The sequence below is a fragment of the Triticum dicoccoides genome, chromosome 4B (assembly GCF_002162155.2).
Source record: "Triticum dicoccoides isolate Atlit2015 ecotype Zavitan chromosome 4B, WEW_v2.0, whole genome shotgun sequence".
Lineage (NCBI taxonomy): Eukaryota > Viridiplantae > Streptophyta > Magnoliopsida > Poales > Poaceae > Triticum > Triticum dicoccoides.
In genome coordinates this window covers 254721148-254746121 of record NC_041387.1, presented here as the reverse complement: position 1 = coordinate 254746121, position 24974 = coordinate 254721148, and positions in this window count along the sequence as shown.

Here is a 24974-nt window from a genome sequence, read left to right as displayed (position 1 = left end):
CGGTCAAGAATATCCTAAAGTACCTGAAAAGGACGAAGGACATGTTTCTCGTTTATGGAGGTGACGAAGAGCTCATCGTAAAGGGTTACGTCGACGCTAGCTTCGACACAGATCTGGATGACTCTAAGTCACAAACCGGATACGTGTATATGTTGAATGGTGGAGCAGTAAGCTGGTGCAGCTACAAGCAGAGCGTCGTGGTGGGATCTACATGTGAAGCGGAGTACATGGCAGCCTCGGAGGCAGCGCATGAAGCAATTTGGGTGAAGGAGTTCATCACCGACCTAGGAGTCATACCCAATGCGTCGGGGCCGATCAAACTCTTCTGTGACAACACTGGAGCTATTGCCCTTGCCAAGGAGCCCAGGTTTCACAAGAAGACCAGGCACATCAAGCGTCATTTCAACTCCATCCGTGAAAATGTTCAAGATGGAGACATAGATATTTGCAAAGTACATACGGATCTGAATGTCGTAGATCCGTTGACTAAACCTCTCTCGCGAGCAAAACATGATCAACACCAGAACTCTATGGGTGTTCGATTCATCACAATGTAACTAGATTATTGACTCTAGTGCAAGTGGGAGACTGTTGGAAATATGCCCTAGAGCAATAATAAAAGCATTATTATTATCTTTCCTTGTTCATGATAATTGTCTTTTATTCATGCTATAATTGTATTATCCGGAAATCGTAATACATGTGTGAATACATAGACCATAACATGTCCCTAGTGAGCCTCTAGTTGACTAGCTCGTTGGTCAACAGATAGTCATGGTTTCCTGACTATGGACATTAGATGTCATTGACAACGGGATCACATCATTAGGAGAATGATGTGATGGACAAGACCCAATCCTAAGCATCGCACAAGATCGTGTAGTTCGTTTTGCTAGAGCTTTTTTAATGTCAAGTATCTCTTCCTTAGACCATGAGATCGTGTAACTCCCGGATACCGTAGGAGTGCTTTGGGTGTACCAAACGTCACAACGTAACTGGGTGACTATAAAGGTGCACTACAGGTATCTCCAAAAGTGTCTGTTGGGTTGACACGAATCGAGACTGGGATTTGTCACTCCGTATGACGGAAAGGTATCTCTGGGCCCACTCGGTAATGCATCATCATAATGAGCTCAGAGTGACCAAGTGTTTGGTCACAGGATCATGCATTACGGTACGAGTAAAGTGACTTGCCGGTAACGAGACTGAACGAGGTATTGGGATATCGACGATCGAGTCTCGGGCTTGTAACGTACCGATTGATAAAGGGAATTGTATACGGGGTTGTTAGAATCCTCGACATCGTGGTTCATCCGATGAGATCATCGAGGAGCATGTGGGAGCCAACATGGGTATCCAGATCCCGCTGTTGGTTATTGCCCGAGAGCCGTCTCGGTCATGTCTACGTGTCTCCCGAACCTGTAGGGTCTACACACTTAAGGTTCGGTGACGCTAGGGTTTTATGAATATGAGTATGTAGTATAACGAATGTTGTTCGGAGTCCCGGATGAGATCCCGGACATCACGAGGAGTTTCGGAATGGTCCGGAGGTAAAGAATTATATATAGGAAGTGGTATTTCGGCCATCGGGAAAGTTTCGGGGTCACCCGGTATTGTATCGGGACCACCGGAAGGGTCCCGGGGGTCCACCGGGTGGGGCCACCCATCCCGGAGGGCCCCATGGGCTGAAGTGGGAGGGGAGCCAGCCCATAGTGGGCTGGTGTGCCCCCCTAGGCCCACCCCCTACGCCTAGGGTTGAAACCCTAAGGGGGGGGGGGGGGGGGCGCACCACATGCCTTGGGGGGCACTCCTCCCCCCTTGGCCGCCGCCCCCTTGGGAGATTGAATCTCCCAGGGCCGGCACCCCCCCTGGGGGCCTATATATAGGGAGGGGGGAGAGGGTAGCCGCACCCTGAAGTCCTGGTGCCCCCTCCCCCTGCTACACCTCTTCCTCCTTCGTCACGTGCTTGGCGAAGCCCTGACGGAGTGCTGCTGCTCCACCACCACCACGCCGTTGTGCTGCTGCTGGAGCCATCATCATCAACCTCTCCTTCCCCCTTGCTGGATCAAGAAGGAGGAGATGTCATCCGCTCCGTACGTGTGTTCAACGCGGAGGTGCCGTCCGTTCGGCGCTAGGATCTCCGGTGATAGGATCACGACGAGAACGACCACTTCAACCCCGTTCTTTTGAACGCTTCCGCTCGCGATCTACAAAGTGGTATGTAGATGCATCTCCCTTGACTCGTTGCTTAGATGAACTCATAGATGGATCTTGGTGAAACCGTAGGAAAATTTTTAATTTTCTGCAACGTTCCCCAACATGCCCTAAAGTGCATGTCCGGACCGCGGAAAGAGCAGAAAAACATCTGGGGGCAGATAAATGAATAGGTAAAAAATCGTCTTTTAGTTCACCGACCGAATATTCTCTTAAAAACGCTAGCGTTCGGCTTCACCCAGTCTGAGGTACACATCCGGCTGACCCGACAGTAACAATCGCAGAGGTGCTCCCTTTACCGCCTAGCCGAACAATCGGGAACATAGGGGTAAGCACAGGAGCCAGGCAACCCAGCTTGGCCAAAACTGAAGTCATATCGATGCATATAATGGTGAATAAAAGGTACATGCGGAAGTGTGACACATGTGTTGGGCATGAAGCCCGTATAAATAAACTTCTGTTAAAGAAGCCCCAGGTATAATGAGCGCGGATAGCGCTTCAAGTGTTTGCGAACGATGCGCGAACAAGATTTCAAAGGCTGCAATAGAAAAGGAGGGAGAAGGAGAGAAACAGAACACAACTAATATGTAAAATGTAGACGGAGGAAGGAGACGAACTTAGAATCCGGCGCTAGGCGTGGAATCTTCGAAGACGGGCTGCGTTCCATGGGTTCGGCTCGAGTCGGTTATCCGACGCAACTCGCAGACGGTACGCACCACCGGTCAGGACTTGGTCGATGATAAAGGGACCTTCCCATTTGGGCTTGAGTTTCTGCTTTTTCTTGTCTGGCAGGAGTAGAACTAACTCGCCAATGTTGTAAGTTTTGGCCCGTACTTCTCTGCTTTGATATCTTCGAGCTTGTTGTTGATAAAATGCGGAACGGGGTTTTGCCATGTCTCGCTCCTCCTCCAATGCGTCCAAACTGTCCTGCCGATCAAGCTCGGCTTCTCTTTCTTCGTACATGCGCACGCGAGGTGAGTCATGAATTATGTCACAGGGCAGAACTGCCTCTGCGCCGTATACCATAAAGAATGGTGTAAATCCGGTGGTGCGATTTGGAGTGGTCCGCAGCCCCCAGAGTACGGAGTCGAGCTCCTCTACCCAGTGTGTGTTAGATTCCTTGAGGGACCGCACTAATCTGGGTTTGATGCCGCTCATGATTAGACCATTTGCTCGCTCGACTTGACCGTTAGTTTGAGGGTGATAGACTGAAGCATAGTCGAGCTTGATGCCCATATTTTTGCACCAGAGTTTGACCTCGTCGGTCGTAAAGTTCGTGCCGTTATCAGTGATGATGCTATGGGGGACACCGTAACGGTGTACGACCCCTGATATGAAGTCTATCACCGGTCCAGATTCGGCTGTCTTAACAGGTTTGGCTTCTATCCATTTTGTGAATTTATCCACCATGACCAGTAGGTATTTTTGCTTGTGGGTTCCTCCTTTAAGGGGTCCAACCATGTCAAGCCCCCAGATCGCGAAGGGCCGGGTGATGGGTATAGTGTTGAGGGCGGTGGGTGGCATGTGGCTTTGATTAGCAAAGAGGTGGCAACCGACGCATTGTTGGACTAAGTCCTGAGCATCTGCCCAGGCCGTCGGCCAATAAAATCCTATATGGAAGGCCTTGCCTACAAGGGCCCGGGCTGCGGCGTGGTGCCCACTGAGTCCGGCATGAATTTCAGCCAGATGGTTCCGCCCTTCCTCTTCGGAGATACACCTTTGAAGGACTCCGGTTGTGCTTTTCTTGTAAAGCTCTCCCTCATGGACCTTATAGGCTTTAGATCGCCGCACTATGCAGTGGGCCTCGTTTTGGTCCTCGAGAAGTTCCTGCCTGGTTAGGTAGGCTAGGAATGGTTCCGTCCACGGGGCAATGACTGCCATTATTACGTGGGCTAAAGATGTTACTTCGTTGGCAGAACCACCAATTGTGTGAGAATGTTCGGCATCGGGCAGTGCGGTTGGGTCCGGGTTGTTATTTCTGGATTCTCCCTCCCATAGTACGGATGGCTTGAACAGCCTCTCTAGGAAGACGTTGGGAGGGACGGCATCGCGCTTTGCGCCAATGCGCGCCAATACGTCTGCTACCTGGTTGTTATCCCGGTCTATATGGTGAAATTCGAGCCCTTCAAACCGAGCTGACATTTTTAGGACGATGTTGCGATAAGCTGCCATTTTCGGATCCTTGGCATCGAAGTCTCCATTTATTTGGGATATCGCGAGGTTCGAATCCCCGTGCACCTCTAGGCGTTGAATACCCATGGAGACTGCCATCCGGAGGCCGTTTAGAAGGGCCTCGTATTCGGCTGCATTGTTGGAGTCTGTATACATTATCTGGAGTACGTATTGAACCGTATCTCCGGTTGGGGACGTCAAAACGATGCCAGCCCCCAGACCGGCCAACATTTTGGAGCCGTCGAAGTGCATTATCCAGTTGGAATATGCCCCGTACTCTTTAGGGAGTTCGGCTTCAGTCCATTCGGCGACGAAGTCGGCCAAAACTTGCGACTTAATAGCTCCCCGTGGCTTATAGGTTATGTCGAACGGGAGGAGCTCAATGGCCCATTTGGCAATCCGGCCCATCGCGTCGCGGTTGTTTATAATGTCATTAAGAGGTACTTCGGAGGCTACTATTATCGAACACTCTTGAAAGTAGTGTCGCAGCTTCCGGGATGCCATGAACACCGCGTACACTATCTTTTGATAATGCGGGTACCATGACTTGCATGGAGTTAGGACAATGGACACATAGTAAACTGTTTTTTAAGAGGGAACTTGTGTCCGTCTGTTTCTCGTCTGCCAATGAGCACTGCGCTCACAACTTGATGAGTTGCCGCGATATATAATAGCATTGGTTCGCCCATGTTGGGCGTCGCCAGGACCGGGTTTGTTGCCAATATGGCTTTCATTTCTTTGATTCCGGCCGTGGCGGCATCCGTCCACTCGAAGTGTTCGGTGCGTCGAAGGAGGCGATAAAGAGGTAATGCCTTCTCTCCTAAACGGGAGATAAAGCGGCTTAGAACCGCCACACATCCCGTCAATTTTTGTATTTGTTTGAGGTCCTTTGGGATATCCAATTGTGACAGAGCTCGGATCTTGGTTGGGTTTGCTTCAATTCCTCTACCGGATACAATGAAGCTCAAGAGCTTTCCGGCTGGTACGCCAAAAACACATTTTTCCGGTTTAAGCTTAATGTCATATGCTCGGAGATTATCAAACGTGAGCCTCAAATCGTCTACTAGAGTTTCGACGTGCTTGGTTTTGACGACCACATCGTCTACGTATGCCTCCACTGTTTTGCCAATCTGGTTTGCCAGACATGTCTGAATCATGTGCTGATATGTTGCGACGGTGTTTTTGAGCCCAAAGGGCATTGTGTTGAAGCAGAATGGGCCGTATGGTGTGATGAATGCCGTTGCGGCCTGGTAGGGCTCTGCCATCTTAATTTGGTGGTAGCCTGAGTATGCGTCGAGGAAACACAATGAATCGTGTCCTGTGGTAGCGTCGATAATTTGATCGATGCGGGTGAGTGGGAAGGGATCCTTTGGGTAAGCCTTGTTGAGGTCCTTAAAATCGACGCATAGGCGCCAGGATTTGTCCTTCTTTGGTACCATCACCAGGTTTGCTAGCCAGTCCGGATGTTTTATATCTCTGATGAATCCGGCCTCCAATAATTTGGCTAGCTCCTCTCCCATGGCCTATCTCTTGGGTTCGGAGAAACGCCGAAGAGCCTATTTGACTGGCTTGAATTTTTTTAGGATGTTTAGGCTGTGCTCGGCCAGCCGGCGTGGGATTCCTGGCATGTTTGAAGGGTGCCAGGCAAAAATGTCCCAATTTTTGTGTAGGAATTCTCGTAGTGCGGCGTCTACATCAGGGTTTAATTGTGCCCCGATGGAGGCCATTTTTGTAGGGTCCGTTGGATGGATTTGGAATTTGACAATTTCGTCCGCTGGTTTTAAGGAGGTGGACTTGGATCTCTTATCGAGTATCACATCGTCCCTATTCACCGTGGAGCGCAGCACATTGAGTTCTTCGGCCGCTAGGGCTTCGGATAGTGCCTCAAGGGCCGGTGCGGCTGTCTTATTTTTGGCGTGGAGTGCTATATCCGGGTCACTAGCAAGAGTGATAATTCTGTTGGGCCCGGGCATTTTGAGCTTCATGTACCCGTAATGGGGTATAGCTTGAAAAATTGTGAATGCCTCTCGCCCTAATAGAGCGTGATATCCGCTGCTGAACGGGGCCACTTGAAACGTGACATCCTCAGACCTGTAATTATCCGGTGTGCCGAATACCACAACAAGTGTGATTTTTCCTGTACAGCATGCTTCCCGACTGGGGATTATTCCTCTAAAGGTTGTGCTTCTTCGCTCAATGCGGCTCCAATCTATTTCCATTTTTTCGGAGGATTTCTGTCGGTGTCAAAACCGGCGGATCTCAGGTAGGGGGTCCCGAACTGTGCGTCTAGGCGGATGGTAACAGGAGACAAGGGACACAATGTTTTTACCCAGGTTCGGGCCCTCTCGATGGAGGTAAAGCCCTACTCCTACTTGATTAATATTGATGATATGGGTAGTACAAGAGTAGATCTACCACGAGATCAGAGCGGCTAAACCCTAGAAGCTAGCCTATGGTATGATTTTTTTCGTCCTATGGACTAAAACTCTCCAGTTTATATAGACACCGGAGAGGGCTAGGGTTACACAGAGTCGGTTCCAATGGGAGGAGATCTTCATATCCTATTGCCAAGCTTGCCTTCCACGCCAAGGAAAGTCCCATCCGGACACGGGACGGCGTCTTCAATCTTGTATCTTCATAGTCCAGGAGTCCGGCCAAAGGTCTTAGTCTGGCCATCCGGACACCCCCTAATCCAGGACTCCCTGAGTAGCCCCTGAACTAGGCTTCAATGACGACGAGTCCGGCGCGCAAGTTGTCTTCGGCATTGCAAGGCGGGTTCCTCCTCTGAATATTCCATAGAAGATGTTGAACACCAGGGTAGTGTCCAGCTCTGCAAAATAAGTTCCACATTCCACCGTAGAGAGAATAATATTTACATCAATCGGATCTGCTGACGTATTCCGCGGCATGACATCATGCCAAAGCCAGGCTTTTATTCATTTTATTGTTCCACCTTCGCACGTCTTGTCAAAGCAGAGATCGTGTCCCCTTATTCCGGGATTCTCATCAATAGGGGCGTGGGTAACCCAACCGCGCCATTAACCGCGGCACTTGGGAGATAAGCGAGTTTTATTAGGCCGGTGGGGGGCTTGTAGTTTTGGCCGCCCATATAAGGGGATAAGAATCTGCCCCTTCCATTCATGCCTTCTTCCTCTTCTGCTTATTCGTCCCTGCGCACTCGAGCTCCAGCGCCCAAGCCCACACTTCCCACCTCAACCTTCTCCAACCATGTCCGGAGCGGGAGGTAGATGGATGGCCTCCTCCATCACGGAGGGGAAAATCAAAAAGCTGAGGAAGGCCGGATACTTGTCTGACGACATCGCGCACCGGCTTCCAGATGTGGGGCAACTCATCCCCACACCCAGGCCCCATGAGAGGGTTGTTTTTCTTCCCCATTTCCCTCCGCGGACTGGGTTTTCCTCTTCACCCGTTCGTCCGGGGGCTCAAGTTCTACTACGGCCTGTACTTCCACGATCTGGCCCCGAACTTGATCCTCAATATCTCGGCGTTTATCATCGTGTGTGAGGCCTTCTTCCGCATCCAGCCTCACTTTGGCTTATGGCTGAAGATCTTCAGCGTCAAGCCGAAGGTTGTGAAAGGCCGACAAGCAGAATGCGGAGGTGCTATGGTGGGCAAGATGGCCAACGTCACTTGGCTCGAGGGTGCCTTCATGGAAACCATCAAAGGGTGGCAATTGGGGTGGTTTTATATCACCGAGCCGCGTGACCCTAAGTGGGCAGCGGCCCCCGAATTTCGATCCGGCATCCCCACCCGGCTCACATCTTGGAAAGAGACGGGCCTGTCGTGGGGCAATCTGGAAGAGGTGACCGAACTCCAAACCTGCGTCCGAGACCTGGTGACCAAGAAGGTCAAGCTTGTCAACGTAGTCCAGGTCATGCTCTTCCGCCGGATCCTCCCGTGTCAATGACAAGACTTCAATTTGTGGGAGTTCGACCCGGCCCAGCACCAGACTCTATCCCGGCTCTTTGAAACAAAGCACGAGGACGCCTGGAAGGTGCTTTTCAAGAGTTCCGAGGTCTCCCCTCCCGTCACCGAGGATCGCAGACTCTGCGCCAAACATCAAGCCTCCGAAGTAAGCTTACATTTAGTCCCTTACGGGATACCCGAATTTCATAGTGTGACTTTATGTGGGATCTAAACTCTTTGTTCCTTTGACAGGACTGGAAGAGGACATCGTAGCCAACTTTTTCTCAAAAATAGATCTTAAAAGTGGCTTGATGATATGCTTGATGATATGCTTGACGAAACTAAAATTGAGGCAATTAAAACTTGGCCCCAACCAACCAATTTGCAACAAGTGCGTAGTTTCCTTGGCCTTGCATGATTTTATCGCCGATTTGTGAAAAACTTTAGCACAATTGCCGCTCCTTTGCATGCCTTGAGTAAGAAGAATGCTCCTTTTGTTTGGGGATCTTTGCAATCCACCGCTTTTGATGAACTCAAGTCTTTGCTTACTCATGCCCCGATTCTTGCTTTGCCCAATTTTGACAAAACTTTTTAGGTTCATTGTGATGCAAGTGGTACCGGAATTGGCGGAGTTTTGATGCAAGAAAAACGAGTCATTGCTTATTTTAGTGAAAAACTCTCTGGTGCTCAACTTAATTATCCCATCTATGACAAAGAATTGTATGCTTTAGTGCGTGTGCTACATGTTTGGGAACATTATCTTAGACCTCATGAGTTTGTCATCCATACCGATCATGAAACGCTTAAGTACCTAAAAGGTCAAACTAAATTGAACAAGCGTCATGCCAAATGGAGTGAATTCATTGAATCTTTTCCTTATGTGATCAAGTACATTAAGGGTAAAGAAAATGTAGTAGAGGATGCACTTTCACGCATATGCACACTTGTGACTAAACTTGAGTTGAATGTTATTGGTTTTGAGCATATAAAAGACTTGTATGAGCATGATCTTTCTTTTGCTACTCCTTACGCTAAGTGTTTGACACACACGTCTTGGGAACGATATTACATAAAGGATGATTTTCTTATGAGAGCTAACAAACTTTGCATTCCCGAGTCTTCTCTTCGTTTGCTACTTTTGCAAGAGGCTCATGGAGGTGGACTCATGGGACACTTTGGACGCGACAAGACCTTCGCACGCTCTCCAAGAACTACTTTTGGCCCAAGATGTTCCGCGACGTCTCACGCTTCACCACTCGATGCTCTACATGTCCCAAAGCTAAGTCAAAAGCTCAATCCCATGGTCTTTACATGCCACTTCCTATTCCTTATCAACCTTGGGAAGACATTAGCATGGATTTTGTACTTGGTTTGCCTAGAACTCAAAATGGCAAGGATTCCGTCTTTGTTGTTGTGGACAGATTTTCTAAGATGGCACATTTCATTCCTTGCAACAAGATAGACGATGCTTCACATATTGCTAATCTCTTTTGTAGGGAAATCTTGCGACTTCATGGATTGCCAAAGACGATTGTCTCGGATCGTGACATCAAGTTCCTGAGTTACTTTTGGAAGACCCTATGCGCCAAGCTCGGAATCAAGCTATTGTTCTCTTCGGCATACCATCCACAAACCGACGGCCAAACGGAGGTGACGAACCGTACACTCTCCACTCTACTTCGCGTGTTGATCAAGAAGAACATCAAAGAGTGGGAGGCGTGTCTACCCATCGCCGAGTATGCCTACAACCGTGCAAGACATTCCACGACCGGCAAGTCCCCCTTCGAGGTCGTCTACGGCTTCAACCCTTTGTCCCCATTGGACATTCTACCTCTTCCTCTACAAGAATGAACCAACCTAGACGCAAGCGCTCGTGCAAGCTAAATCAAGAAGATGCATGAAGATACAAGGCACACCATCGAGCGCCAAGTACAATGACTAGCGACCAAGCTCAACACCAACAAGCAACCAAAGGCATTCAACATTGGTGATCTCATGTGGCTACATCTTCGCAAGGACTGCTTCCCCAACGAACGCAAGTCCAAGCTTCTCCCTCGGGCCGATGGACCTTTCAAGGTTCTTGCACGCTACAACGACAACACCTACAAGATCGACCTGCCACAAGACAAGTACAATGTGAGCGACATCTTCAACATCAAGGACCTAACACCTTACCATGGAGATGCATCTTTCGATCTGAGGTCGGATCTCTCCCAAGGGGGGGAGGTGATGCGGAGCATCCCTCACTCATCCCCATGGACGTGCCTACATCTCCCTCAACACCACTTGGACCCATGACACGAGCCCGAGCTAAGGCCATTGAAGATAAGGTGAACTCGCTCCTCTCCAAACTTCCTATTCCTACTCAGGAGACATGGCTACTACCTCATTCAGAAACTCTGTGTGTTATCAGGTGCCTGGAAACGAGCCACGGAGCAGCGACCCCCAAGAGCCAAGACGGCGAGGCCCCCAATCAGGATGAACGAGAAGAAGAGTTGCCGCGAAGCTACAGGCGCCGGACGACCGACAATGTCCGGACGTCCGACGAGTCCCAGGACACGGACGACCGGACCCCTCCGGACGTCCGACACTTCGTCACCCGAACCAAATCTACGGACGTACGGAGTGGACCGGACGACCGGACGCCAAGCACCCGAACCAAATCTACGGACGTCCGGAGTGGACCGGACGACCGGACGCCAAGCACCCGAACTGAAACTACGGACGTCCGAGCTCGCCCGGACGACCGGACCCTCTTGAAGCCCCGGACGACCGACCCCCTGCGGACGACCGACGCGCCTACACCCGAGCTGAAACAACGGACGTCCGAGCGCGCCCGAACGACCGGACCGTCCCGAGCCTCCGGACGTCCGACTCCTGAGTGACCGAACCTGCGGGCTGGAGCCCTTGTACCCCTTCGTTTTGACTTCCATTTGCACTAAGACTATAAATAGGACACCCCCACCTCCTTGTACGGGCAGCATAGGATTAGCTTATATTTGTGAGAGAGCCTTTGCTCATCCACTTGGATACTTCTCCTCGGAGTTCAGGACCTCTTCGGAGAAGATCCCCCAAGCGGATTCAAGACCCCTCTCGAGGGAAGACCATCAAGACCTCCGTTAGGAGATGAACTGTCCTTTGTATCCTTACATTTGTTGACTATGGATCATATGTACCTCTTTGTGTTCGGTGATCTAGCACTCGTGTGATTGATTCTCTGTCGGTTTCGTGATTCTCTCTCATCCTCCCCGTGATTTCTCCTTTGTGCTTCCGCGTGTTCTTCGTGTTTCTCCCGTGGGATACCTCCAAATGTGAAAGATCATCCACCTAGGGTTTTGCCCTACATCAGCCCCTTAGTGTGTTTGAGCCGCATTCTGGGCGTGTCGTTGTTGTGCCCCTCCCCTTATGCCCATGGTATCTCTAAGGCGTAATTATGTACGCGTGGTACCAGTGTCGCCATTTGGCGGGGGCTGGGGTTGGGGCCGCACTGCTATGCTTGCTCGGAACGTGCCAGCCGGATTTGTTCTAGGTTACTTCGGGCTCGCTTGACGTTGTCCGGACGTTTGACGCCTGGATTGGAGAGCTGCCTTGAGAGGCTACTCTGTACTTCTGCCGCCAGGGCTGCCGTGTGCTCCTCTGTTCGGAGAGAGCGTTCGGTGTTTCCGTTTACCGTGATGACTCCGCGAGGTCCTGGCATCTTGAGCTTGAGATATGCGTAGTGCGGCACCGCATTGAATTTCGCAAATGCGGTTCGTCCAAGCAGGGCGTGATAGCCGCTGCGGAATGGGACTATGTCAAAGATTAACTCCTCGCTCCGGAAGTTATCCGGGGATCCGAAGACCACTTCGAGTGTAACCGAGCCTGTACAGCTGGCCTCTACACCTCGTATGACACCTTTGAAGGTTGTCTTTGTGGGTTATAATCCTTGAAGGATCGATGCCCATTTTTCGCACTGTGTCCTGGTAAAGCAGGTTCAGGCTACTGCCGCCGTCCATTAGGACTCTGGTAAGGTGAAATCCGTCGATAATTGGGTCTAGGACCAGTGCGGCGAATCCGCCGTGACGGATGCTGGTGGGATGGTCCCTTCGATTGAAGGTGATCGGGCAGGAGGACCATGGGTTGAACGTTGGGGCAACTGGCTCCAACGCATAGACGTCCTTGAGAGCACGCTTCCGCTCCCTTTTGGGGATGTGGGTTGCGTATATCATGTTCACTGTCCGAACTTGCGGGGGAAATCCCTTCTGTCCTTTGTTGTTCGGCGGCCGGGGCCCCTCCTCGTCATCGCTATGTAGCCCCCTGTCTCTGGTTTCGGCACTTAACTTGCCTGCCTGCTTGAACACCCAAAAATCCCTGTTGGTGTGATTGGCTGGCTGCTCGGGGGTGCCGTGTATCTGGCACGAGCGATCGAGTATCCGGTCTAAGATGGATGGGCCCTGAGGGTTTCTTTTGAATGTCTTCTTCCGTTGACTCGGTTTAAAGCCTCTGAATCCGGCATTGACTATCGTATCTTTAGTATTGTCACCGTTAATGTCGCGCTTATGCTTGTTGCGACGTGACCTGCCGTTGTTGTCCTTGGTATCCGAATTGCCGGGGCTCTTGGTTATGTTATTGCTACAAGCTAGCCAGCTGTCTTCTCCCGCACAAAAGCAGGTCATGAGTGTCATGAGGGCTGCCATAGATTTTGGCTTTTCCTGTCCTAGGTGCCGGGCAAGCCATTCGTCTCGGATGTTGTGCCTGAAGGCTGCAAGGGCCTCGGCGTCCGGACAATCAACTATTTGGTTTTTCTTGGTTAGGAACCATGTCCAGAATTGTCTGGCCGATTCCTCTGGCTGCTGGATTATGTGGCTTAGGTCATCGGCGTCTGGTGGTCGCACATACGTGCCCTGGAAGTTGTCAAGGAATGCGGATTCCAGGTCCTCCCAACAACTAATTGACTCCGCTGGCAGGCTATTAAGACAATGTCGAGCTGGTCCTTTAAGCTTGAGTGGGAGGTATTTGATGGCGTGTAGATCATCACTACGGGCCATGTGGATATGAAGGAGATAATCCTCGATCCATACCGCAGGATCTGTTGTGCCATCGTATGATTCAAAGTTTCCGGGTTTGAAGCCCTCAGGGATTTGATGATCCATTACTTCGTCTGTGAAGCATAGTGGGTGTGCGGCGCTCCTATACTGGGCTATATCACGACGCAGCTCGGATGAGCTTGGTCTGTTGTATTCAGCCGGGCCATACTTATTATGTTTGGCGTGACGGCTAGCATCACGTGAAGCGGGGCGCCCATGCGATCCGTAGATCGATCTTGTTTGCCTTGCCTTATTCTTCAAGATCTCTCGCAGGTCTGTTGCGTCTCCCCGTACTCTGGTATGTTTTGAGCGGTGCCGGGGTGCGGCTTGGGTCGAGGGCCTGAAGGCCTCTCTATCGTAGCCACGGGGTGGCCGATCGGGCGCATCGTACGCTGGTGATGTAGGTTTAGTTGCTTCCTCCTCATGTTGGGGTAGCAGCCTGCGCTTTGGGTAGCTCTTGGATGGGCGTTCTAGTTTATACTCTTCGGCCGCCAGGACTTCGGTCCATCTGTCGGCTAGCAAGTCTTGGTCAGCTCTAAGCTGCTGCTATTTCTTCTTGAGGCTGCTTGCCGTGGCTACGAGCCTGCGTTTGAAACACTCTTGTTCGACGGGATCCTCTGGCACAACGAATTCATCGTCGTCGAGGCTTGCCTCGTCTTCGAAGGGAGGCATATAATTGTCGTCCTCATCCTCTTTGTCGGCCGCTCCCTCATGAGGGCTGGCTCCTTCATCGTCCTGCACTGAATCTTGCTCGAGGGGGTTGTCTTCGGGACTGTCTGGCATGTTGTTATCTCCGGTGCCGGAATCGCCGTTTTTGCTTTGGCGGGACTTAGAGCGGCGCCGCTGATGTCGGCGCTTGGGTTGCTTATTGGAGGGATCATCCTCCGTTTTCTCCTCGCCATCCCCCGCTTTAGGGGTGTCCACCATGTATATGTCATATGACGAGGTGGCTTTCCAGTTCCCTATAGGTGCTGGTTCTTGATCGTCTCCTTCATCGGCGTCCATGCCATCGATGTCTTCAGAGTCAAAGTTGAGCATGTCGGTTAAATCGTCGGCAGTGGCTATGAAGTGGGTGGTGGGTGGGCTTCGAATTTCTTCATCGTCCGCATCCCAACCGTGTTGGCCGTAGTTCGTCCAGGGCTCTCCTGACAAAGAGAGAGACTTTAATGAATTTAGGATATCGCCAAAAGGGGAGTGCTGAAAGACGTCCGCGGCGGTGAACTCCATGACCGGAGCCCAATCGGGCCTAATCGGAAGAGGTGCAGGATTTACGGAGTCTGGATCGGAGTCCGGCACCTTGGAGTCACGAGCCTTGCGAAGGACTAGGCTGGTATCCGGCTCTATCACCGTAGAGGTTGCAGCTTCCGGGGCGGTGTCCAACCGTCTGTCCTCGACTCGGGCAGTGGGCTCCGAGCTAATGGTCGGAGCGGACACCTGAGCGATGCTCTGGGTGTTGTCCGATGGCAGAGCTAAATCATGCCCATCGTGACAGTGCGGCGCGCCCTGTCGTGGCTTGAATCCGTCGAAGATCAAGTCCCCGCGGATGTCTGTCGTGTAGTTTAAGCTTCCAAACCTTACCTAATGGCCAGGGGCGTAGCTTTCAATCTGCTCCAGATGGCCAAACGAGTTGGCCCGCAGTGCGAAGCCGCCGAATATGAAGATCTGACTGGGGAGAAAAGTCTCATCCCAGACCACATCGCGATTGACGAGCGAAGAAGCCATCGGGCCTAAAGGCGACGATACAGAGGAGCTCTCAATGAAAGCACCAATGTCGGTGTCAAAACTGGCGGATCTCGGGTAGGGAGTCCCGAACTGTGCATCTAGGCGGATGTTAACAGGAGACAAGGCGGATGGTAACAGGAGACAAGGGACACGATGTTTTTACCCAGGTTCGGGCCCTCTCGATGGAGGTAAAGCCCTACTCCTGCTTGATTAATATTGATTATATGGGTAGTACAAGAGTAGATCTACCACGAGATCGGAGCGGCTAAACCCTAGAAGCTAGCCTATGGTATGATTGTTGTTCGTCCTATGGACTAAAACTCTCTGGTTTATATAGACACCGGAGAGGGCTAGGGTTACACAGAGTCGGTTACAATGGGAGGAGATCTTCATATCGTATCGCCAAGCTTGCCTTCCACGCCAAGGAAAGTCCCATCCGGACATGGGACGGAGTCTTCAATCTTGTATCCTCATAGTCCAGGAGTCCGGCCAAAGGTCTTAGTTCGGCCATCCGGATACCCCCTAATCCAGGACTCCCTCAGTTTCCTCGTAAATGAGGTTCAATCCGCTGCCACCGTCCATGAGTACCTTTGTGAGGCGAAAGCCGTCCACTATTGGACTGAGGACCAGTGTGGCTGGTGCTCGGGCTGTTCGGAATTTAGGTTCGTCACTGGCATTAAAGGTAATAGCCGTGTCACTCCTTGGGTTTATTGTTGCTACTTGGTAGACTTCGGCAAGGCTGCGGAGTGTTCGTTTCCGCATATTATTTGATGCAAATGTCTCGAAGACTGTTAATACCATACTGGTATCCTTGGGTTGATGCTCTGGAGCTAGAAGCTCTTCGCCACTTTTGGCCACCTGCCGTAGTCTCCAACATGCTCTAAGGCTATGAGTTGGAGTGGCGTCCTCTGTACTATGAATTTTGCAGGGTCCATTGAGGCATCCCTCTAGTACGGTTCCATGCCCTATAGAGGGTTTTTGCTTTTTGGTATTTAACCCAGGTGTCTGGCGATGATGCACCCTTTTATTTCGGACTGGGGTTGTATTCAGGGCCGGATTGTCCCAAAAATTGATTTCGGTTTTCCAGGCGCTTTCCATCTCACTGTACTTTCATGCTATGGACGCCAAGTCAGCGAAGCATGTAATTTCACGACGACTTACGGCGTTGAGGATTCCCTTGTCCGTGCAATTATTGCGGAAGAATGTAATCGCGTCCTCCTCACGGCAGTCCTTTATTCTGTTCATAACCAGGAGGAATCTGGCCCAGTACTGGTGTACTATTTCTGCGGGCTCTTGCCGGATTTGGGATAGATCGCTTATGTTTGGGTGGACGAGTGGAATTAAATCTGGAACCCTGTCCAATCTCAGGCTCAGGGGCCAAGAAGTTTCCGAACTCAGAAGCTTGGGTTCTTGGATGTTGTCCAATGCACCTAGCCTGCTGCCTGACTTTAGGTTCAGGGCTTGAGTTACGTCCTCCCCTCCGCGGGAATCCGGCATGGAGGGATCGGGAATCCGGACATAGCTAGTCCTTAAAATCGAGGAAGGGTCTCCGTATTGCTCCTCAACCACGGCAACATGGTGGGTAACCTAGGGAGAATTGATCTCTCTTAGATCGGTTTTAGGCCCAATCTGATCATAGTCTGTAGCGACTCCCAGGGCGGCGATACAATCCAAGAGCTCATTTACGGAAGAGAGCTCCATCAGATCTAAGTGCTCGTCGAGTTCCGAGCTAACGTGAAGATTGCTTTCGATGACCCGAGGAGTCATCGTCGATGCGGTGGCCAGACAGGCGGTCATAAGAAAACCGCCTAGCCGGAGAGTTTGGCCGATAGCCAAAGCTCCTTTAGCAATAGTGCCTTCTTTAAAGACGGGATGAGGCATCCTTCCTGATGGCGACGACACAGAGGAACTCTCAATAAAAGCACCAATGTCGGTGTCAAAACCGGCGGATCTCGGGTAGGGGGTCCCAAACAGTGCGTCTAGGCGGATGGTAACAGGAGACAAGGGACACGATGTTTTTACCCAGGTTCAGGCCCTCTCGATGGAGGTAAAACCCTACTCCTGCTTGATTAATATTGATGATATGGGTAGTACAAGAGTAGATCTACCACGAGATCAGAGAGGCCAAACCCTAGAAGCTAGCCTATGGTATGATTGTTGTTCGTCCTACGGACTAAAACCCTCCAGTTTATATAGGCACTGAAGAGGGTTAGGGTTACACAGAGTCGGTTACAATGGTAGGAGATCTACATATCCGTATTGCCAAGCTTGCCTTGCACGCCAAGGAAAGTCCCATCCGGACATGGGACGAAGTCTTCAATCTTGTATCTTCATAGTCCAGGAGTCCGGCCAAAGGTGATAGTTCGGCTATCCGGACACCCCCTAATCTGGGACTCCCTTAGTGATCCTTATTTTGTGAGGAGAACTGTCGTGGATTATAGGTTCCACACCAAAGAACGGCAAGACTTCTATGAGACCATTCTGCTTCACAAGAAGCCAATTGTCTGTGATATGAGATGGGTTGACTGGACATACATCAGAGAGAATGAAGATCACTTCCCAGGTGTATATGACCGTTTTAAGGCTTGTGGAGTTGACAAGTTTGTTGGAGAGAAGCTCACCAAGTGGAATGGTGAGCTGATCATGCAATTCTACTCCACTTCTCATTTCTATCCAGATGGAAGGATCATGTGGATGTCTGAAGGTACAAGGTACCAGTCAACTGTTAATGAATGGGCCAAGCTGATGAATGCTCTAGAAGATCATGAGGATGATTTGGATGTGTATGCCAAGAAGAAGAAAGACCACAACTCCATGGCAAGTATGTACAAGGAAATTCCTGATGAAGCCCTGGAAACTCAAAAGTTGGGCTCTATGAAATATTTGTTGTCTGGTCTACCTACTATCAACACCATCCTTAGGCATACTCTATTGCCCAAGTCTAGAGATCACAGAATGATAAGAGGACATTCAATCAACTTGCTGCACATTTTTTATGTCCCTAAAAAATTCAAGGTCATGAGTCTGATTGTAGAGACAATCAAGAGGATAGCTGCTGACCAGAAAAGGTCTTGTGGGTATGCTCCACACATTTAGGTGCTCATCAACTCAAAGATGGGCACATGCACTTATTTTTTGGACAAGGAGCACTTACCTCTCAAGCCAGATTTTGAAGACAACACAGTTATCATGGATGAGAATGATCCTTCATCAGTGCAAGCACATGAGAAGAGAGCAAAGGGAAGGGCAGAGAAAGCTGCAAAGATTCCAAGTGCTGAAGAGGCATTTCAAGTGTTCTTGAAGAAAGGAAAGGCAACTACATAAGCTTTTCAGTATGTGCCAACAGGTCAGAGGTCAGCTGTAGTGCCAGTACCTGATACTACAACAACTACATCTGCACGAGCAGCCACAACTTCACTGCCACCTCCAGCAGCCACTCCAGCAGCTCCAGCTACATCAACTGAAGCCTTCGTCCTTGGAGTCATAACTACACCACCTCACGGAGACCAAGCCTGAGAGACACATAGCACTATGCATATTTGAACTTTTTGGTAAATTGTTGCCAGGGGGGATAAATATGTATAGATCATAGCCTTCAGGAGAGAGTGTTGCTTTTTGTCTCTCTTGCACTTTATTTTGTTGAACTTTATTGTATGCTTGCTTGATACCTTATGTCCTTGTGTGAGATACTTGAATGATCATGTGTTTGATCATATGCTACTTTAATGTGTGTTTGGATGATATTATCTCTTATATCCATATATGATCATTCACTTTCCTTGGTGATGAGTGCATGCTTTTAATTGTTGTCATTTTGAGCACTCCACCAAGATGTATGTGACACGGAAGAGTAACCCATGACTAATCGATTGTGCCTTTGCATTCAAAAGCAAATCTTAAATAATGCACAAATTTAGGGGGAGCTCTTTCTTATCACATACTTCTCAAAACGATGATGTATTTCAATCTTATTATCATTTTTCGAAGCTTTGATCTATATGTTGTCATCAATTTCCAAAAGGGGGGAGATTGAAAGTGCAACTATCGCTGGATTGTTTCGGTAATGATTAACAACATATAGCGCATTGAACTAATGCTATTTCAAGATGAATATTTCAGGAAAGTTCAATGATTGGCATGGCATCGATTAGGAATGTGGACCCCTCAAAATGCTAAGGACAAAGGATTGGCTCAAGCTCTAAAAGCTCAAGACTCTACATTTTACTTTTAGTGATCCAAGATCACATTGAGTCCATAAGAAAAGCCAATACTATTAAAAGGGGATGAGGTGTTGCTTAATGGCTTGCTTGCTCAAAATGCTTAGTGATATGCTCCAAAAACCCTCAACCACTTTCTCATATCCACATATGTCCCAAACCAAAAGTAAAACTCGGCCCCACCGATTTGATCTATCCAGCGCCACTGATACGTCTCCAACGTATCTATAATTTTTGATTGTTGCATGCTATTATATTACCCGTTTCGGATGTTTATGGGCTTTACTTTAGACTTTTATATCATTTTTGGGACTAACCTACAAACTGGAGGCCCAGCCCGAATTGCTATTTTTTGCCTATTTCAGTGTTTCGAAGGAAAGGAATATCAAACAGAGTCCAAACGGAATGAAACCTTCGGGAGCTCTTTTTGGAACAAACACAATCTAAGAGACTTGGAGTGGAGGTCAAGCAATGAACAAGGCAGCCACGAGGGTGCCCGGCGCTCCCTAAGGGGGTGGGCACGCCCCCCACCCTTGTGGGCCCCTCATGGCTCCCCTGACCTACCTCCTTGCCTATATATATCCACGTGCCCTGAAAACATCCAGGAGCACCACAAAAAACTATTTCCACTGCCGCAACCTTCTGTATCCGCGAGATCCCATCTTGGAGCCTTCGCCGGTGCTTCGCCGGAGGGGGAATCGACCACGGAGGGCCTCTACATCATCTCCAAGGCCTCTCCGATGAGTTGTGAGTAGTTTACCACAGTCCTTCGGGTCCATAGTTATTAGCTAGATGGATTCTTCTCTCTATTTGAATCTCAATACAAAGTTCTCGATCTTCTTGGAGATCTATTCGATGTAGCTCTTTTTGCGGTGTGTTTGTCGAGATCCGATGAATTGTGGGTTTGTGATCAAGTTTATCTATGAGATATAATTGAATCTTCTCTGAATTCTTTTATGTGTTATTGGTTATCTTTGCAAGTCTCTTCTGAATTATCAGTTTGGTTTGGCCTATTAGATTGATCTTTCTTATAATGGGAGAAGTGCTTACCTTTGGTTTCAATCTTGCGGTGTCCTTTCCCAGTGACAGCAGGGGCATCAAGGCACGTATTGCATTGTTGCCATCGAGGATAAAAAGATGGGGTTTATATCATATTGCATGAGTTTATCCCTCTACGTCATGCCATCTTACTTAATGCGTTACTCTGTTCTTATGAACTTAATACTCTAGATGCAGGCAGGAGTTGGTCGATGTGTGGAGTAATAGTAGTAGATGCAGAATCGTTTCGATCTACTTGTTGCGGACGCGATGCCTATATACATGATCATGCCTAGATAATCTCATAACTATGCACTTTTCTATCAATTGCTCGACAGTAATTTGTTCTCCCACCGTAATACTTACGCTATCTTGAGAGAAGCCACTAGTGAAACCTATGGCCCCGGGTCTATATTTTATCATATAAGTTTTCCATCTACTTTTATTTGCATGTTTTAATTTCCAATCTATATCATAAAAATACCAAAAATATTTATCTTATCTTATTATCTCTATCAGATCTCACTTTCGCAAGTTACCGTGAAGGGATTGACAACCCCTTTATCGCATTGGTTGCGAGGTTCTTGTTTGTTTGTGTAGGTGCGTGGGACTTTTGAGGAGCCTCCTATTGGATTGATACCTTGGTTCTCAAAAACTGAGGGAAATACTTATGCTACTTTACTGCATCACCCTTTTCTCTTCAAGGGAAAACCAACGCAGTGCTCAAGAGGTAGCAAGAAGGATTTCTCGCACCGTTGCCAGGGAAGTCTTTGCTGAAGTCAAGACATACCAAGTACCCATCACAAACTCATCTCCCTCACATTACATTATTTGCCATTTGCCTCTCGTATTCCTCTCCCCCACTTCACCCTTGCCGTTTTATTCGCCCTCTCTTTTCCGTTCGCCTTCCTCTTTCACTTGCTCCTTGCATTTTCTAACGTTATGTCTCAAATTGGGGAAATTATCGTCGATATGGACAATAATAATAATATGGAAAATTCGGATGCTCCTGCTGAAGAACCCCTATCTTACATACAAAAAATTTCAAATCGGTACTTGTAATATTATTGGAAAAGGGGTTATTCAAGTTTTCTTTACTTGTGCTGGTGCTTTACCTTCTATGGGTGGTTCTATTCTTCATAGAACTAGTAGTCTTGAAGATGCTATCACCAAGCTTATTGTTGAACTTGAAAGGCAATTTATGCACATGCACCCTTGCATACAAAGGATTTTCCTAGAATTTTCTAATATTGAGCATTCCTCTATTAAGCACCCCGCTACTATCTTTTTGGCACATGAGTTCAGATTTATAATAAAAGAGGCCAAAGAAATCTTTGTGCACTATAGGGTGGATGTTGGCCGTCCTCCCATAGAGGCAATCCTCTTTGATCAATAGGAAACAATGCATTTTCAATCTTTAGACTATGTTGCTTTTAATGAAAACCTTAGAAAAAAGGTTCCTACTAATGTTCTAATTGATAGAATTTTCGAACTTAATAATGATTTTGATATTCGAAATAATGAGCTAGGATATTCTCTTGAGTATAGGCTCACGAAGTTCTGCCAAAAGAATGCTTATAATGATGAATTGGTTGTGCAATATGAAGGGCCAAAGGAGGAACCTATACCTCCCGAGATTGATCTTGGAGACTTCTATCCCATTAAATTTAGCCCTTTTGATTACTTTTGGTTGCCTCAAAGAAAACTTGCTGCTGAATGTAGAGAATATGAAATGAGTTTTCGTGATCTATCTTATTATTATGGCACTACTTAGATCTATTCTCGCTTTTATGCCTAGCTAGGGGCGTTAAACGATAGCGCTAGTTGGGAGGCAACCAACTTTTATGTTTGTTTCTTGCTTTTTGCTTCTGTTTAGTAATGAATATTTCATCTAGCTTCTTTTTAGATGTGGTTTTATGTTTTAATTAGTGTTTGTGCCAAGTAGACCCTATAGGATAACCTAAGGTGATAGTTGATTTGATTCTGCTGAAAAAATAGAAACTTTTGCCTGCACGAGAATAATTTTAATAAATCACAGGAACGTTCTTTCTTGTTGATTCTTTTTTCAGTAGATCAATAGATCCTAGGACTTCCTATTTTGGTAGGATTTTTAGAGTTCGAGAAGTATTCGAAAGTTACAGATTGCTACAGACTGTTCTATTTTTGACAGATTATGTTTTTCGTGTGTTGTTTGCTTATTTTGATGCATCTATGGCTAGTATCGGGGGGTATGAACCATAGAGAAGTTGGAATACAGTAGGTTTAACACCAATATAAATAAAGAATGAGTTCATTACAGTACCTTATGTGGTGGTTTTTCTTTCTTACACTAACGGAGCTTATGGGATTTCCTGTTGAGTTTTGTGTTGTGAAGTTTTCAAGTTTTGGGTAAAGATTTGATGGACTACGGAATAAGGAGTCACAAGAGCCTAAGCTTGGGGATGCCCATGGCACCCCAAGATATTCAAGGATAACCAAAAGCCTAAGCTTGGGGATCCCCCAGAAGGCATCCCCTCTTTCGTCTTCGTCTATCGGTAACTTTACTTGGAGCTATATTTTTATTCGGCACATGATATGTGTTTTCCTTGGAGCGTCTTGTATGATATGAGTCTTTGCTTTTTATATTACCACAATCATCCTTGCTGTACACACCTTGGGAGAGACACACTTGATTTGGAATTTATTAGAATACTCTATGTGCTTCACTTATATCTTTTGAGCTAGATAGTTTTGCTCTTGTGCTTCACTTATATCTTTTAGAGCACGGCGGTGGCTTTATATTGTAGAAATTTTTGATCTCTCGTGCTTCACTTATATCATTTTGAGAGTCTTTTAGAACAGCATGGTATTTTCTATGGTTATAAAATTGGCCCTAGAATGATGAGCATCCAAGTTGGGTATAATAAAAACTATCATAGAAAGTGCATTAAACACTATGATCAATTTGAAGCTTGATAATTGTTTTGAGATATAATGGTGGTAATGTTAGAGTCATGCTAGTTGGCTAATTATGAAATTGAGAAATACTTGTGTTGGAGTTGGCAAGTCCCGTAGCATGCACGTATGGTAAAAGTTGTGTGACAAATTTGTTGCATGGGATGCTCTTTTAATTGTCTTCCTTATAAGTGGAGGTCGGGTCGCGCGATGGTTAACTCCTACCAACCCTTCCCCTAGGAGCATGCATAGTAGTACTTTGCTTCGAGGGAAAGTAGACATTTGCAATAATTATATGAGTTCTTTATGACTAATGTGAGTCCATGGATTATACGCACTCTCACCATTCCACCATTGCTAGCCTCTATTATACCGCGCAACTTTCGCTGGTATCATGCACCCACCATTTACCTTCCGCAAAACAGCCACCATACCTACCTATTATGGCATTTCCATAGCCATTCCGAGATATATTGCCATGCAACTTTCCACTGTTCCGTTTATTATGACACGCCTCATCATTGTCATATTGCTCTTTGCATGATCATGCAATTGACATCATATTTGTGGCAAGGCCACCTTCATAATTTTTCATACATGCCACTCTTGATTCATTGCATATCCTGGTACACCACCGGAGGCATTCACGTAGAGTCATATTTTTTCTAAGTATTGAGTTGTAATTCTTGAGTTGTAAATCAATAAAAGTGTGATGATCTTCATTACTAGAGCATTGTCCCAAGTGAGGAAAGGATCATGAAGACTATGATTCCCCCACAAGTCGGGATGAGACTTCGGACTTTATAAAAATAAAAGAGGCCAAAGAAGCCCATATAAAAAAATAAGCCAAAGAATCCCACCAAATAAAAAATAGGAATGAGAGAAAAAGAGAGAAGGGACAATGCTACTATCTCTTTTCCACACTTGTGCTTCAAAGTAGCACCATGATCTTCATGATAGAGAATCTCCTATGTTGTCACTTTCATATACTAGTGGGAATTTTTCATTATAGAACTTGGCTTGTATATTCCAATGATGGGCTTCCTCAAAATGCTCTAGGTCTTCGTGAGCAAGCAAGTTGGATGCACACCCACTTAGTTTCTTTTGTTGAGCTTTCATATATTTATAGCTCTAATGCATCTGTTGCATGGCAATCCCTACTCACTTACATTGATATCTATTAATGGGCATCTCCATAGCCCGTTAATACGCCTAGTTGATGTGAGACTATCTTCTCCCTTTTTTGTCTTCACAACCACCACCCTATGCCACATATAGTGCATGTCCATGGCTTGCGCTCATGTATTGCTTAAGAGTTAAAAAGCTGAAGCGTGTTAAAAAGTATGAACCAATTGCTTGGCTGAAATTGGGGTTGTGCATGATGGGAGTATTTTGTGTAATGAAAATGAAGCATGGCCTAACTATATGATTTTGTAGGGATGAGCTTTCTTTCGCTATCCTATTTTGATAAGACATGATTACTTGTTAGTATGCTTGAAGTATTACTATTTTTATGTTTTATGAACTTTTATCTTGAATCATTTGGATCTGAACAATCATGCCACAATAAAGAAAATTACATTGAGAATTATGCTAGGAAGCATTCCACATCAAAAATTCTGTTTTTATCATTTACCTACTCGAGGACGAGCAGGAATTGAGCTTGGGGATGCTTGATACGTCT